Here is a 15,695-nt window from a genome sequence, read left to right as displayed (position 1 = left end):
TGTAAAAGTGAGGGAAAGCATTGTCAGAACGGAAACAGGGACGTTGAAATAGAAATTTCCATAGTGCTTTTTAATTATTGCCTTTCCAGTAACCTCTGAAATTACATGATCTGAGCACTGAAGCTGCAGCAGGGCAGGGCTCATTTTCTCTTTTCTCTTTCATTTATTTTTTTTTCCCCATGAAACGCTTCCATAAATGCTTATTAAAGCTTAAGATGAAACTTTTTCTTCTTTCAAAGGACACTATAAATGATGAATGAAAAGGAATTAGGTAGCCTCCTGTGCTCAGCAAAACACTTTATTTAGTATATACCCTTTTGTTTGTTAACTCTGATTCATTTTCTGACTTCTTTAACTGGACTTATTTGAGTTTGGAAATAACAATTATTTTGTCTTAATTTTCATGTCTTAAAAACAAGGTAAAATTATGCCTTATGCATGTGTGTGTGTGTGTGTGTGTATGTGTGGTGAGTACAGATGTGGAACTAGGAAAATCTGTCGTGTAACAGGTGAAAAATAAAATTGTATTACCTAATTATTAAAGTATTTCCTTATATCCATGCCTGCTGTATTTAAAGAACTTTCAGATTAATCAAGAAGAGTACATGCTCCTTACTGTTTCCTTGCTAAAAATGAAGATATACTAAAATGAAAATCTTAGCTAAAATTATTATGGTCTTGGGTTTGCTCAGGTGATGGCATCACTGCTTCGAGCTGAGAAAGATGGATCAGAGAAAGATTTTATTATGCAGTCCAACACACAAAAAACAAAAAACCTACAGGCTCTGACTGTGTTTTGGAACCTTTATTTTCCACTCTGGGATCACCCACAGATTTTTCAAAGCAGGGGGCTTTCCTTATGCAGTAATTGTCTGCTTCTGTTTTAGTGGTCTTGTCTTATCAGAGAAAATATTTAATTCTAAACCAAGAGTTAGAGGTCCAGACTATCTTGTATGTATCTTGTTGGATGTGGGAGAAGGGAGACAGGATGTGATACTAGTAGAGAATTAGTTCTATAGTCTAACACTCTGGTCCAAGAACCAATCATCATTTGTTTCTTTCAAGCCTCCTGTTATATGTTATATTTCAGACTTCCTGATAATAAATTAACCTAGTGTAGATCAACCCATTTCTTCACTTAACAAGGCGTTCATTTAATGGGCCTTGTTACAGGAGTATGCTATAAACCGTGGTGATGATGCTTTTTCACAGAGGTAGCTAACTTAAGGAGAAGAAAACATAAAATGATACCAATGGTCAAGTTTGATTTTCTATTTTGACAACAATGGGAGGTAGAAAATGAGGATTTGCTTTTTTAGATGCACCAGAAATGCCCACTTAAAGATAACCCAGTAGCAAAGGGGAATATAATAGTAGAATGAAGGTAAGTGACAGGAAACTCTAGCTGTAACTCTATCCAGTGAATGTTGAAAGTAATTAGCTATAGCAGTTGCAGGCATGGTTGATAGCCACCAGTGTTAGATCAAAGTCTATACATAAAGCAAACTGGAAATTACTATTCCTTCTGATGTGCTATTTGGATGGATATAGTGGAAGCATGAGAATGAATGCGTCACTTAGTCCAAGTCTGTAAATTCTTTAGATGAAGGGTGCTATATATAGTAAATATAAGATGCTTTTTTTTTCATTTGACTTATATAAACATTATTATTATGATTTTTGTTGACTTTTCTGGTCTGTTAAATGCAAACCACATGTTCACAAGTTTGTGTGCCCCACTTCTCCTGTATTTGACTGAATTATACCTTCTATATATGCAACCTGATCTCAAGTGCGTGTATCTGATGCAGTGTAGCTGGGCAAAAAGTGAGAGAAAGAGACTGAGAGATTTAAGTTAGAGTGTGTATAAGGTGTCCTTTTGCTTTTTTAAAACAAGTAGAGGACGTTCGACTCCCTAATTTGCTTAATTATATGCCTTCCTTGTTGCATTACACATGTCTATAGAACTATATTCTAGATCAGAGCTTCTTAACCTTGGTGCTATTGATATTTTGGGCTATATAATTCTAAGGTGGGAGGGTTTTCCTGTGTATTGTAGGCTGCCTAGCAGCATCTCTGTTTTCTACCCACTAGATACTAGTAGCAGCACCCCGAAATTGTGACAACCCAAAATATCTCAAGATGTTGTTAACTATTCCCTGGGGGACAAAACTGCCCTCCTCTTCCATTGGAACTGTCCATGTATAGTTCAGTTTGGGTGTTCTCCAAAGATCCCTCTTATCGGGGCTTCCCTGGTGGTGCAGTGGTTGGGAGTCCGCCTGCCAATGCAGGGGACATGGGTTCGTGCCCCAGTCCGGGAAGATCCCACATGCCGCGGAGCGGCTGGGCCCGTAAGCCATGGCCACTGAGCCTGCGCGTCTGGAGCCTGTGCTCTGCAATGGGAGAGGCCACAACAGTGAGAGGCCCATGGAAAAAAAAGATCCCTAATCTCTTGCTTTGAATGAATTTCAACTTGTAAGTGTTTCATTGGGTCCTAACAGAAAACTGTGGAAGAGCTTATCGGTATTATTTTTTTTTTTTTCTGTGAACTGAGAATCTAGGATGTATTATCATATGCTAACATTTGTGGAAACAAGAGGAAATAAAAACTGTGAAAAGGAAAATGTAGATGTTGAGTCTGAAGGAACATTTCACTTGAATTTACTTTTTTTAGAAGAGCCTTTATTACAGATAGTAAATGAAAGATACTGATGCTCTGTACTCTACAATTGCTTTCAATATTTTGCATATGTATGTGTTTAGTGTGTCAGGAGGGGGTATTCACTCTAGTAATTCCATGTGCTTGGAGGAGTTTATAATGTTCAAAGATCCAGAAGTAAAAGAAAGCATTTTGGTTTGAAAAGCATAGTTCTTAACTGGCGGTGTATATAGCACAATGGGAAAAAAAAAACAAAATGAAACAAAACACAACAAAACAAAACAAAAAAAGCAAGCATAATGATTTGAAGACATGGCAGAACTTGGATCCTGGCATAGATTACTTGTGTCACATGTCATCTATATATAGGCCATTTTTCCTCATCTGCAAAAGGGGATAAGAATAGGCATGAGAAGCAAATAATACAAGGTGTCAAAATGGGTTATAATTATAAAGATGTACATCAATGTTGGTAAATTATTATAGTTTCAATTTCTTCAGTGATGTATTTGTTGAGAATTGACTCAGCATGCTAAATCTTCCAGCTGTTCTAGAGTAGTTAAAAGTCATCTGTAAGAAATGGCAGTATTAGCTCTTAAAATGTTTTTTTATGGATGAAATAGAACATCTTCACTTTGAAATATGTGATTTGTATTAGACCTAATTTCCTCTCTTATTTCCATCCTTCCCCATATTATCCACATTTATAATTTGTTAAAAAAGTACAGAAATGTAAAACATAGAATGCACGTTGAAATTCACTCTTCGGCAATACCATTATTACCAGTTTGCTATATATTTTTAAGTGGTTTTTAAATGAATAGATTGATGTCTGCATAGAATTATGAAATTAATATAGATTTAAAGTTTAAAAAGTAGTTATATTGAGATGCATGCATTCATATAAGCGTATGTACACAAATATGTGTTTAGATAAAAGAAACACAAGTTGATATAATACCCAGCTAATTTTAGAGCCTGTTCTCTTCCATGTGAGTATATAGAGAATTCATAAGTATTTGACGAGAACACCATTATGCACAGACCTGATATTTAAATCTAGTTAGTGTTAGGCATATGCATGTATTTACAGCTCTTCTCGTCTCATTAGGTTAGGAGAATTTCAGAGTGGTTGATGCCCCTGCCATACTGAGAGTTAATATGATGTGACTATTGCATATTATTGCATAGATGTAGTATCATTCATTTGAATAATGCCCTATTAAATATTTTTTAAGTGAAGAATAAAGAGAAGGCCAACACAAATTAAATAATTTAGCATCACTATCACAGCTGATAGTGTTTTGACTTTTAAGTGCAGTACATGTTCCAAGAGAAGGTTGCCAGGGAAATAAGTGGACGGCTTGAAAATGTCAGAGCAGGTAGAAGAGGTCTTGTGTACCCTGACATGTCCAGGTGTTGCTTCTGTAGATACCAGAAAATATTCTGATATGTAAACTTCTACACTGCTTAGCTACATCAAGTTAGGAAACTTCTTGATAATGTGAGAATAAAATGAATAAAGTTTGATCGCTAAAAGTATTTGACTGAAATATTTGAAAAAGCAAATATTTCACTTACCTGAGCTCCTCAGGACTGTCTTATTCAATATTTTACTCACACTGCATGGAATATGATAGATGAATTGGCGTTAAAATGAATTTGGGTTTTGCAGATGCCTCCACTGAAAAGAGGAATTCAACTATCATTTCCATTCCGTTTTATGTATAGGTGATCGTAAGGGTCTTCTAACAGATATTTATTGTCATTATATTTAGGCCATTAGGGTCAGTATATGACTTATATGTAACTATGTACAATCCATGTGACTGGCAATTTCACTTGATCCAATTATTTTGAGTCAGTCTACTGATGCCAAAAGTATTTTAAATAAAAATATCTATCTAGGTTAAACTCACAGTTATCAATGGGATTTAAAAAAAGATAGGATGCCATTTTAACCTATGGAATCATCATATTACAAATAACTTTTGAAACTAATGCTGGCAAATGTGATGAAACTCTTATTTATAGTTATTCCTTGTGGAAGTGAAAAATTAATACAACAGTTTTGAAAAACAATTTGCAATTCATTGTCAGAAAAAGGAAAAGGCAGTTTCTCTTACATGAAACTCCTGGGAGTAAATCACTAGGAGATGAACCAAAGTATCCCAAAATTAAGAACTCGCTCAAGAAGTTAAAATTAATTTAAGAATTTGAATTAATCTAAATAATGATCTGTTTATGGAAATTCATATATTAAACTTGATACAAAATTTTATGTACATCCTGATTTTTGAAAAGATTTCAAGAGAAAATCAATATAGTTGATATTGTGTAAAATGTGTATCCCTTGAATTTTTCTGTATTTTTTATATTATCTATATTTTAGAAATATGTATAATTAGAACCTTCCAGCTGCAATGTGTGATATAATTTAAATGAGCCATAAAAATATAAACAAAGACTATTTTTGTTTTATGCAGTTTTGCTGCTTTTTTGGAGAACCCACTTATTGGTTGATTGATGCAGTTTAACTTAGCCATAGTTGAGAAAGCCTTGTGGTACTGATTGAAAAGTAAACCAGTTCTGAAAGACTATTCAGTAGGATTTTCAATTCGGATGATTGGAATTCTATTTTTTGAAGATTTGTCATATTTTTAAAACAAAAATAAAGCCAAATTAAATGTTAGATTCTATCTTTACTATATTAAATTCACTTGTGGAGATTGCATTCTCTTTGAGAAGAGAGATGTTAAACAAGGGAAATAAAATTTTATATTGCTTATAGAACATGATCATTGTTAAGGAGGGAGAGGAAAGTGGAATGGGAAATAAAAGTTTTGAAGAGATAGGTGGAGGTTTGATATTTTAGCTATAAATGGCTAGGAATCCCTCCCTTACTGAGAAGTTTACTTTGAATAAAGCCTTAGAAGAAGAAGTATGGATATGAATAATTTGATATTGATAAACCATATTCTAGCGAAGGTGAAAAGCAAGAAAAAATGTCCTGGGGCAGGAACCTGCCTGGCTGATTGGAAGAATAGCAAGAAAGCCAGTATAACTGGAGGGAAGTGACAGAAATGGAGCAGAGGAGGGGATACTATTAAGAGATAATGGAAACCAAATCACACATAGATCCTATAGATTAGTCTAAGTACCTTGGATTTTTCCTAGGAGATCTGGGGTTGCACTGAGCAGAGAAGTAACATGATCTGATATCTTTGTTACATTACATGGCAAAGTAGGATTAAGAGTGAAGGTGGAATTAAGGTCACTAATCAGATGTGTTTCAACAAGAAACTCTGGACGCCCTGCTGGAGTCAGACTACAAGGCAGCCAGGACAGAAACAGGCCCATTGCAGAGCTATTTCAGGCATTTGGAGGAGAGATATGGTGACTTGCAGAAGAGTGAAAGCAGTAGAGATTGAGAGGAGAAGTTGAATTCCATATTTACCTTGAAATTAAAACTGACAGGACTTGATATTGTATAAGACATAGGGATGGGGCAGGGGGGACAGTGAGGGTAAAGGGTAAATTTGGTTTTTGCTGTATCCTGAGCAACAAGGAGGCTGGAGTTGTCATCTCCTAAGATGGGAAAGAATTGGGCAGAACAGATTTTGGTGGGGGAAGGAGGGCAGGCAGGAGATAGGAAGAGCTGCGTTTAGTACATTTTTTAGATTGTAATGCCCGAGTGGGGATGACATGGAGTCATTTGAATACACAGGTGTGGAGTTCAGAGAAGAGCTATCTGCTCAGGTAGGAAATCAAGAGCCGCGACTCCATTGACTGTATTTAAAGTGAAGAGACTAAATGTGAATGAAAACACGAAAAACACACAGACCAGGACATTGAGCAACCCAACACCTATAGGTTGGGAAAATGAAGAAAATCCAACACAAGTATTTGAGAAACAGTAGCTGGAGAGGAAGGAAGAGAACCCCATGAGTAAGGATCTTGAAAGCCAGGGGAAGATGTACTTCAAGGGAGAGACTGTCTTGAAAAACGTTTTGAATTATTGAAATGTAAACTCCCAAACACACATAGACACATATCTAACATTTTCATTTGGGTAATTTCATTTTAGGTATAAAGAATTCATTTCCTTAATTTTTTTTTAAAAAATGTTCATCTTTGAAGGACCTTATTCATTATAGCTGTTTACTTTTTTCAAAGTTACTTATTTATAATAGTCATTTTAGATTTGATGTGAGCCTGATGTTAGAAACAACTGTAAAGTTTCTTGATGTCCTAAAAGCAAATACTGACACAAAATCACTGGTTTAATCATTTGTGGATTTTATTCATCAATATAGTCCTTGTCTCCTAATATTTCCATTAGCCTTACCTAAATTTTGATATTACAGTGACTGCCTTGCAGACCTGATAAATTTACAACATAAAATGTATCTCATTTACTGATAACTAAAAATTTTGCTTCTTGCCAACCCCAAATTATTCTAAATTACGATAGAAGAAGAATAGATATGAAGGGTGTCCTGTAGCCAAAAATTCCAATTAAGAAACTGTATTTTTTTACTTTGCCATCCTACTAGTGATTTATGTCCAGCCTTTGAAATGTGGGAAAAATATATTAGGAACCAAGATGTAAATCTACGGTTTCAGCAGCAAGTATGAGGTGACTATAATGTTGCAAAACTGATCTTTAAGCAAAAATGCAAGATGACTGTATTAGTGGATTATATCAGTGATGCTGACACCAATTAAAGTATTATTTCATACAACTATTCCAAGACACACACACACGTGTGACTTTAGGATCACATTCTGTTTCTTAATCTAACTGATAGTTGTCTGTTTAGGTTAACTAGCACTTTATCAACTGAGCTCTACTTAAAATGTTTATGATCTCAAGTAAATTAAGTGATCTGACTTCTGAAACAGTTTTATAAGAGAAGTTACAATACTTTGAGCAGTTTAAATAATGCGTAAGTGCTGTGTGTGACTACACTGAAGGCTAATGTGATGGACAGAACAATGGTCCCCAAAGATGTCCCGGTCCTAATTCCTGGAATCTGTGGATATGTTGTGACATGGCAAAGGAGGATGAAGTGTACAGATGGAATTAAGGTGGCTAATTAAATTAAGCTACCCTAAAATAGGGAGATGATCTTGAGTTATCAGGATCAGGTAGGCCCACTGTGATCTCAAGGGGATTTATAAAAGTCGAAGAAGTAGGCAGAGAGGAGGTCAGAATGACGGCATGTGAAAAGGACTCAATCTAATGTAGCTGGGTTGGAATGTGGAGAAAGAGGACCAAGTACCAAGTGCTTTGGGAAGCTTCTAGAAACTGGAAAAGGCAAGGATTCTCCCCTAGAGCCTCTGGAAAGGAATGTGGCCATGTTGACACCTTAATTTTATCTGGTTTGTGGCTTATCTCAGACTTCTGACTTACAGAACTGTAAGGTAATAACTTTGTGTTGTTGGAAGCCAATATGTTTGCAGTACTTTGTTATAGTGCCAATAGGAAATGAATGCAGCTAGCATGAGGAGGTATATTAAGTTCTGCCTTTTATAGATGACCCATCATGCAAATTTTCTGAGAATAAAAATATAGAATATTACTGAATATGTAATAATTATACCATTAGCCTGAGATTATTATATTGCTGATGAAATTAAATTGATCATTAAATTGATGAAGAACTCCTGATATCAGACCTGAAGGATGTTTTCCAAAAGGAATGTAAAAGTTAAAATACTTCCTAATGAAAGAAAATAATGTATCCAACCTAATGTATACTTTCTTGTCCCCAGTAAGTGCATTGTGCTTCTATTTATATGAGTTTATTGGACTTTGGGTTCCTGTGTCCAAATATAGTTTAAAAAGTTTTGTATGTTCTATATTTTATGTATTTTTGCATTAATGTCAATGCAAACATTAATGCACAAAATATAGAATGTACAGCAAAATAAACAAATGACTCTCTCCCCTTTTTTGCTTTTGCAGTGTGGGAAATATTTATCAACTTTCCAGCAATTAAAAAAAAAGGCAAAGTTAATTATGATTAGCTGAGAGGGTAAAAGATATGACATGGTATAATTGACAAAGGTGGATTTTAAATGAGAAATAGAAACCTGTGTTCTTCCACTGATCTAGCCATTTTTTAAGTAAGTGACTGGGATGTTGCTTACCCTTCTCAGAACTATTATATAGGGAAAAAATGATTTTTCCTCCCAGTTTGAATGGCTCTTTCTCTTGTTTAAAGCATAACATTTATAAAAATATTTATAGAAAAACATTGAGCAAATTTTAAATATATAAAAAAAACAAAGTAAAGCAAATCACCTAATAATATTTGGCTAATTACAATTTTATTTCAGTCTTTAAAATGTCCGTGCACATCGTTCGCTCACACCTAGTTACAAAAGCCCTATTCAGTGCGTGGTTCTAAGAGTGGCCATGTGACCACTTTGGGCACAGGAGGCAAAGCAGGACAGGAGAACCCTGATGAGGATCGCATACCAGTCTGCCCTGACCTGGCCAGCTGATGATACTGCAGGCACTGGAACAAATTGTCCATCTGAGCTTCCATATGCTGGATCCCAGTGCCCTGATCTGCTCCCAAAGGCCCTGGCTGGGCCCCCAGAGGAAGGACCTATTCTAAGTCACATATCTGTCCCTGTCACATCATCAAGTGATATTTTCTTTTCCTTTTATGTGTTTTATTTTTCTAACTTACTGTATTCATTCTATTAATTCCTTAAGTGGTAGGTACTCAGTGTAACCAGTCAAATGACAAAGATTTATAACCTCCATTTTGCTTTCTTCAATCCTTACTCAGATGAAATGTCCAAAAATTATAATTCTTTATCCATGTATACCTTCCTCTATACACCTATAAAATATACACATTGACATACATATGTAAACATATATATGTGTATACAATAGATAAGTATATTGTGATATGTACACAGATTTTTTCAACTTTTTTAAGAGAATATTATTTATTTTACTGTACAACACATTTTTACTTAATATTAGATCGTTAAAAGCTCTACAAATCAATCTATCAATTTATTGCTTCCTGGTCTTTATTGTTTATCTCTTCTCTTGTTTCAGCTCTGCTTTTTTCCCCTGCCCCATTGCATCTCTTTTGTCAATCTTCAGTCTTGTTCCTCCTAATTTGTATTTGTTTCTGTATTAATTAACTCAGGCAATCATAACAAAATTCATGGACCGTGTAGCTTAAACAACAGGAATTTATTTCTCACAGTTTTAGAGGCTAGGAAGCCCAAGATCAAGGTACTAGCCAATTCAGTTCCCTGGTGAATGCTTGCTTTTCCCTTCCTGGCTTACAGACAGCCACTTTCTGTATGTATCCTCACTGTGCCAGGGAGGGAGAGAGGGAGGGAGGGAGAGAAAGGAAGAGAGCGCGTGCAAGCTCTCTCTGGTGTCTCTTCTTACAAGGGCCCTATTCCCATCATAAGGTCCCCACCCTCATGAGCTCAATTAAATCAAATTACCTTCCAAGGGCCCCGTCTCTAAATACTATCACATAAAGGGTTAGGACTTCAACATAAGAATTTTGGAGGTACATAATCCAGACCACGGCATCTCCTTCTTCGGTTTTCCTGTTTTCAACTATTATTATTAATTATTATTATTAGATTTCTAAACATCCTACGTCTTCCCTCTGCCATTCTTGATTCTACCAGGTGTTGTAGTCTCCTCAGTCCCCTCCAGTTCTCAGTCACCTCTTTCTCCAAAGTCACTTTATGCGACTCCTAAGAATATTATAGCATCTGACTCCTGAATATTATAGCATCTTTTTTTCTGAAACCCTCCAATACTACAGACTTAGTCTACACTCCTTCCCTGAAATGTTTCTAATGACAGTACAGTCATCACCTGAGTTGGTCCTTCTTCAAGACAGTTTAAAGGTCATGAAGATTGCTTGACTGCTGTGCTCACTCTGTACTGTAAAGTGCTGAAACAACAAATTTTAGAATATAGAAATTATATGTATATATATATATATATATATACACACACACACAGAATAATATATATATATAAAATACGTAATATATAAAATATTATTGCAGAGAATGTTTTCTGAACTCTTTTTTCTATAATAACATAGATTACCAAAATCTGTGATATTTTACATTGGCTGTGATATCCGAAGACCATTCTTCCTAGATTTATTGAATACATTATGTAAAGTAAAACTTAAAATCATTTGTTTCAGAGTTTTTAAACAGAATTTGGGCAAGTTTCATTAAGAAAAATTTACTTTGAGCCATCTAGTACTCACTTGGTAATAAAAGGAAAAGCTTATGAAATGACAAGACTGAATAGTACATGAATATCCCTGGTTTGAAATTGTCAAGGCATGAATCACCCTTTTAGATGAAATGCACTCACCGACTTCAAAGGCGGCTTGTGTGTGACTCTGGAGATATGTAACAGTTAGGAATAGCTGGTTTCTCTCAGAAAGCATCTCATTCCATTTCCAGACCAGTGCTAAGGAGGGTTTCATGTGTATGCAAAAAGGTATTTTTAACACAAATTTGGTATTAGAACCCTGGAAGTGCTGACTCTTCTGAGGGTAAAATTGTGGCTTTCAGAAAGAAGTAAACTAGGACACTCTGTCAGCATCCTGGAAATGATTTCCATTCTTTTGCTAAAGGAAATGCCAAACATTTAAAATGAAAAAACAACACATCAACTCAGTGAAAAGGCTAGATTGTTCTAATCAATAAACATTACAAGAATAGTTTATTCTTAGCTAATACATGTTTATGTCTCTAAATTATTCACAACAAAACGTACTTTGTAAAAACTTTATTTTCTAAGACATGAAATATTTAAAATAACAATTGCTTCAAATCAGATTGTGTTTAATTGTTATTGATCTCTGTTCTATCTAAATACTCAACTCAGAGCCTGACCTTCAGATGTTTTTCATAGTACACATTTCTCCTGCAAATTCCGCAGTTTACTTTTCTACATATTAATTTTTCATCTAATACCAGTATTTTCTCTAATTTATTGGAGAAATTATTAGATAAGAATAAAAATTTTATAAAAGCACATTTTGACAAAATACATTTCAATGGCCAAAAAAATAAATTTAATGTAATTTTTATAGAGACTTGGTACAGTGAAATTTCAGAGAAATTATCTAATATATGCTTTGAACTCAGATTTTAACTATTGATGTATTTCAATTTACTATATAATTTATCATTTATAACTTATTTATATGTGCATAGTTAGCCATGTTAACTGGAAGTCTTTTCTGGAAGCTCTGGAGGTTGGGCAGGTATTATTAACTTCATTTTGTATAACAGTAAACTGACATCATACAAGTTCACAGACTTGCCCACCAGAGCAGACTTTGTAGCAGCTGAATCAGAGTGGAGTATCCCCTCTCTTCTTCCATCTGTCATGCCTCTCTACCAACCAGCCTCCACACCCCCTTGACCCTGGATCTCAACTGATGGCCTTGCCTCACCTTGCACTTCTAAAATTTGTGAAATCAATGGGACAGTTCCTATCTCATGTCACCTCCACCAAATCTGTACATGAACTTGTATCTATATTTCAATCCCTTTTCTCTTCTGAAATTATAATGAAGGAACATCCTTGCTATTATCCACACCTTGTTCTCAGGGTTCCCTTCGCAGACCCTCCCAATTCCTCCTCTTAATTGGCTACATCATCAAATTATTCCTTCCTAATGGATCAGTCCCATGCGTGTGTGCTCTGGTGACTCTCATCTTTCAAAAAACATCCCAGGACCCCACCACCCATTTACTCTGCTCAAATGCAACCTATTTCAGTCATCTCAGCAAATGATACCACCATTTACACAAATCAGAAAACTGAGAGAGATTCATTACACCTTCCGCATCCTTACTCTTCACATCACTCCCTAAAACAGATTTAAAATGTGTTTACTGCTTTCATCTCTGCTGGCACCACACTAGTTCACATCAGCACGATCTCTTCTACAGTGGTTTCCTCTGCTCTGTTTGCATCAGCAAAGTCCTTCTCAAATCATTTACCATATACCAGCCAGCAGAAACGTCTGAGAAATATAAATCAGTAGATGTTATTCTTTGCTTTCAAAACTTTTCAGTGAATTTTAGTTTTGTGTATAATAAAAGTCGAAGTTCTTGCCATGGCCTCTAAAATTCTACCTGATCATACCCAGCCTCTCTCTCCTGTTTGATCCTCACATCTACTCACCAAGCTATTCTTTCATGCATTCCCTTCCTCAGAGATGCCACGCCTTCCTCAGGACCTTTGAACATGTTGTTATTCCTTTTGTCTGAAATGTCCTTCTCTCCCATTTTTCTATCACTACCTCTTTATCCTTCATGCTTAAATCTCATCCTATTAAAAACAATGCTTTCTTCCCTAAAGTAGGTCTCTATCCTACCAGCCTATTTTCTCATACTCTTCAAAGGCAATATTTATTAGTTTACTCATGTCTTTTTTTCTCATCTCCAACTAGACTGTAAACCCTACTTCAGTCAGAAGATTGTCTGCTCATTCACCTTTGGATCCTTAGTTTTTAAAATATTGCCTGGCACGTAGCCCAGAATATATACCAGAAAACATAAGACAAATATATTCACGGACTAAAATTGAAACAATTCAGGGTCTTAAAAAGTGTTTTAAAATTTTTAATTGAAGTATGACATACATAGATAATGTTGCACAAGCTGTAAGTGTACAGACAAATAACTACCAATAATTCAGCATACCCAGGTAACTACCACCCATATATAACAGAATATTACCTGCATTCCACAAGCCTTCCTTGTATACCTTCACAGTCCCTTCCTAACCCTCAGATGTAACATCTTTTTTTCTGACTTCTTAACAATATAGATTAATTTTTTCTGTTGTATTTTATATAAATAGAATCATACAGTACTGTTCCATTGTGTTTGGCTTCTCAACATTACTTTTGGGAAAACCATCTATTTTTTGAGTGAATCAGTATTTTAGTCACTTTATTGCTGTAGAGTATTCCATTGTCTGAATAGACCACAAGTTATTCATTCTACTCTTCAAGGGCATTTGGGCTGTTTCCAGTTATTAACTATTACAAATAACAAAACAATGAATATCCTTGTATCTGGTTTCTGGAAAACATGTGTGTGCCCTATTATTGGGTATATACAGGGAAGAGAATGCTGTGCTATAGGATATGCATATGTTTATCACTAACAAATACAGCCAAATACTTTTCCAAAGTGGTTGTACTAATTTACACTCCCACATCATTGTATGAGAGTTACTCTTGTTAATCCTGTTAATTTTAGACATCCTGGCATACACATAGGGATATCTCATTGTGTTCTTCCTCAAAGTATATTTTTAATACTTAAAACTACAGTAAAATCAAAGGAATAATACAATTAATGTTTCTGCCCTACAACTGGATTCATCATTTTTTGTTTTTTGTTTTTTTGTTTTTTTTGCCACATTTTCTATGTTGATAACTAGCCGTCTTTATTTTCCTGAATATTTGAAAATAATTTGTAGGCATTAGATGCAGACTTTTAATGATTGGAAATTGAAAGGGCTTCTGAATTTATAGATTTGGAAATTTTGACATTTCATGAACATTTTCTTGATTAACGGTTTTCCAAGTAGAATGGTAAGATGCAATATAAATACAATGCATTAAGCATATTTATTTCAGATCCTAGAGAAACAAATTATGCTTTGCAACTTGTGAGGATAATGGATAAATGAGAAAAACAAAGACCATGCTAAAAGTAAACAAGCTCATTCATTTTGTTCATCATCTTTAAAACATGAATCAGGCTTGAAATGCCATTTGTAGATAGTGCCACCATAGGGACAAAAGAGGAATAATACTTTTCTTTGTATCATCCCTTATTAATTAGTACAAAGATTGTTATTCACCAACAAAGCATGGTAGTTTGGACTCCAAGAAGCAAATGTTTGCATTTCTTTTTAACTTCAACACTTTTCTCCTGTTTGTAATACTATTGGAATAATGGGTACAACCAAATAATCGTTCCATGCTTTCCTATGAAGAAGCTCTGATAAGATTTTAAACTCTGCTTCCAACAAAACTTTTGCTAGGGATACTGGATATTTTTTTCCTTTCCCTGATTATGTTTATGAATAATGTATATAATTCATCCCTATAAACCAGCCATGGAATAACTGAGAAACTACAAACCGTTTTTGTGAAATACTTGTTTAGTGGTTATGTTATATTAGGAAACTTTTTTTTAAAGATATTTACTTATGAACAAGTATTTTGGATATTTGTTGAGCTGTATATTCTGAATGTCAGAAATTTTACTTTATTTTTGTCTGATAGACTTGCATTTAATCAATAAATCAATAAAATACTTTGTTTTAATTTGATGAGTTATCTTAAAATCGTCATGTTAAAATAGGGAAGGCTTATGCTCTAGCATTTAGAGAGGGATATGAGATCACCGCACAAACTTTAATAAGCAATTTCATTTTCCTGTAAAATAGAGTCCCTCCATTTTTAATATCCCTAACTGTTCATTATAAAGAGTTGTCTGCTTTATCTGTATGTATCAAGTTATCTTCACTGGAAATTCTAATTGGGCTGTTTTCACTATAATTTAAATTCTCAAAATGATCTTGTGTGGCAGTGCAAATAATCTGTTTAACATGCTAATATATACCTCAAGTGTAAACATGATTTACAAAGTGTAAGTAACTATTAAAAATTATTTTCCCTGCTAAGAATTTTCAAAAAAATTTACTATAAACTGTATGCCCATGAGCCTAGTGAGCTTAGTGTTTTAATTTTTGTTCAGTTAGATCTTTTAGAATTAGCTTCATTTTATCCACAAAACTACATAACATTTTAAAAGAGAAAATAATATTACTTATTCAAATGCTTGAGATAATGTTAGAGCATTTCCTGTACTATATGCCAATTTACTTCATTATTTATATTTTAAAATTTGGATTTTCTTCTCATTTGTGGTATTAAATGAACGTGGTTGTGCAAAAGTATAAACTGCTTAA

The sequence above is a fragment of the Lagenorhynchus albirostris genome, chromosome 3 (genome assembly GCF_949774975.1).
Source record: "Lagenorhynchus albirostris chromosome 3, mLagAlb1.1, whole genome shotgun sequence".
Taxonomy (NCBI): Eukaryota; Metazoa; Chordata; class Mammalia; order Artiodactyla; family Delphinidae; genus Lagenorhynchus; species Lagenorhynchus albirostris.
This window is presented reverse-complemented; position numbering follows the sequence as displayed.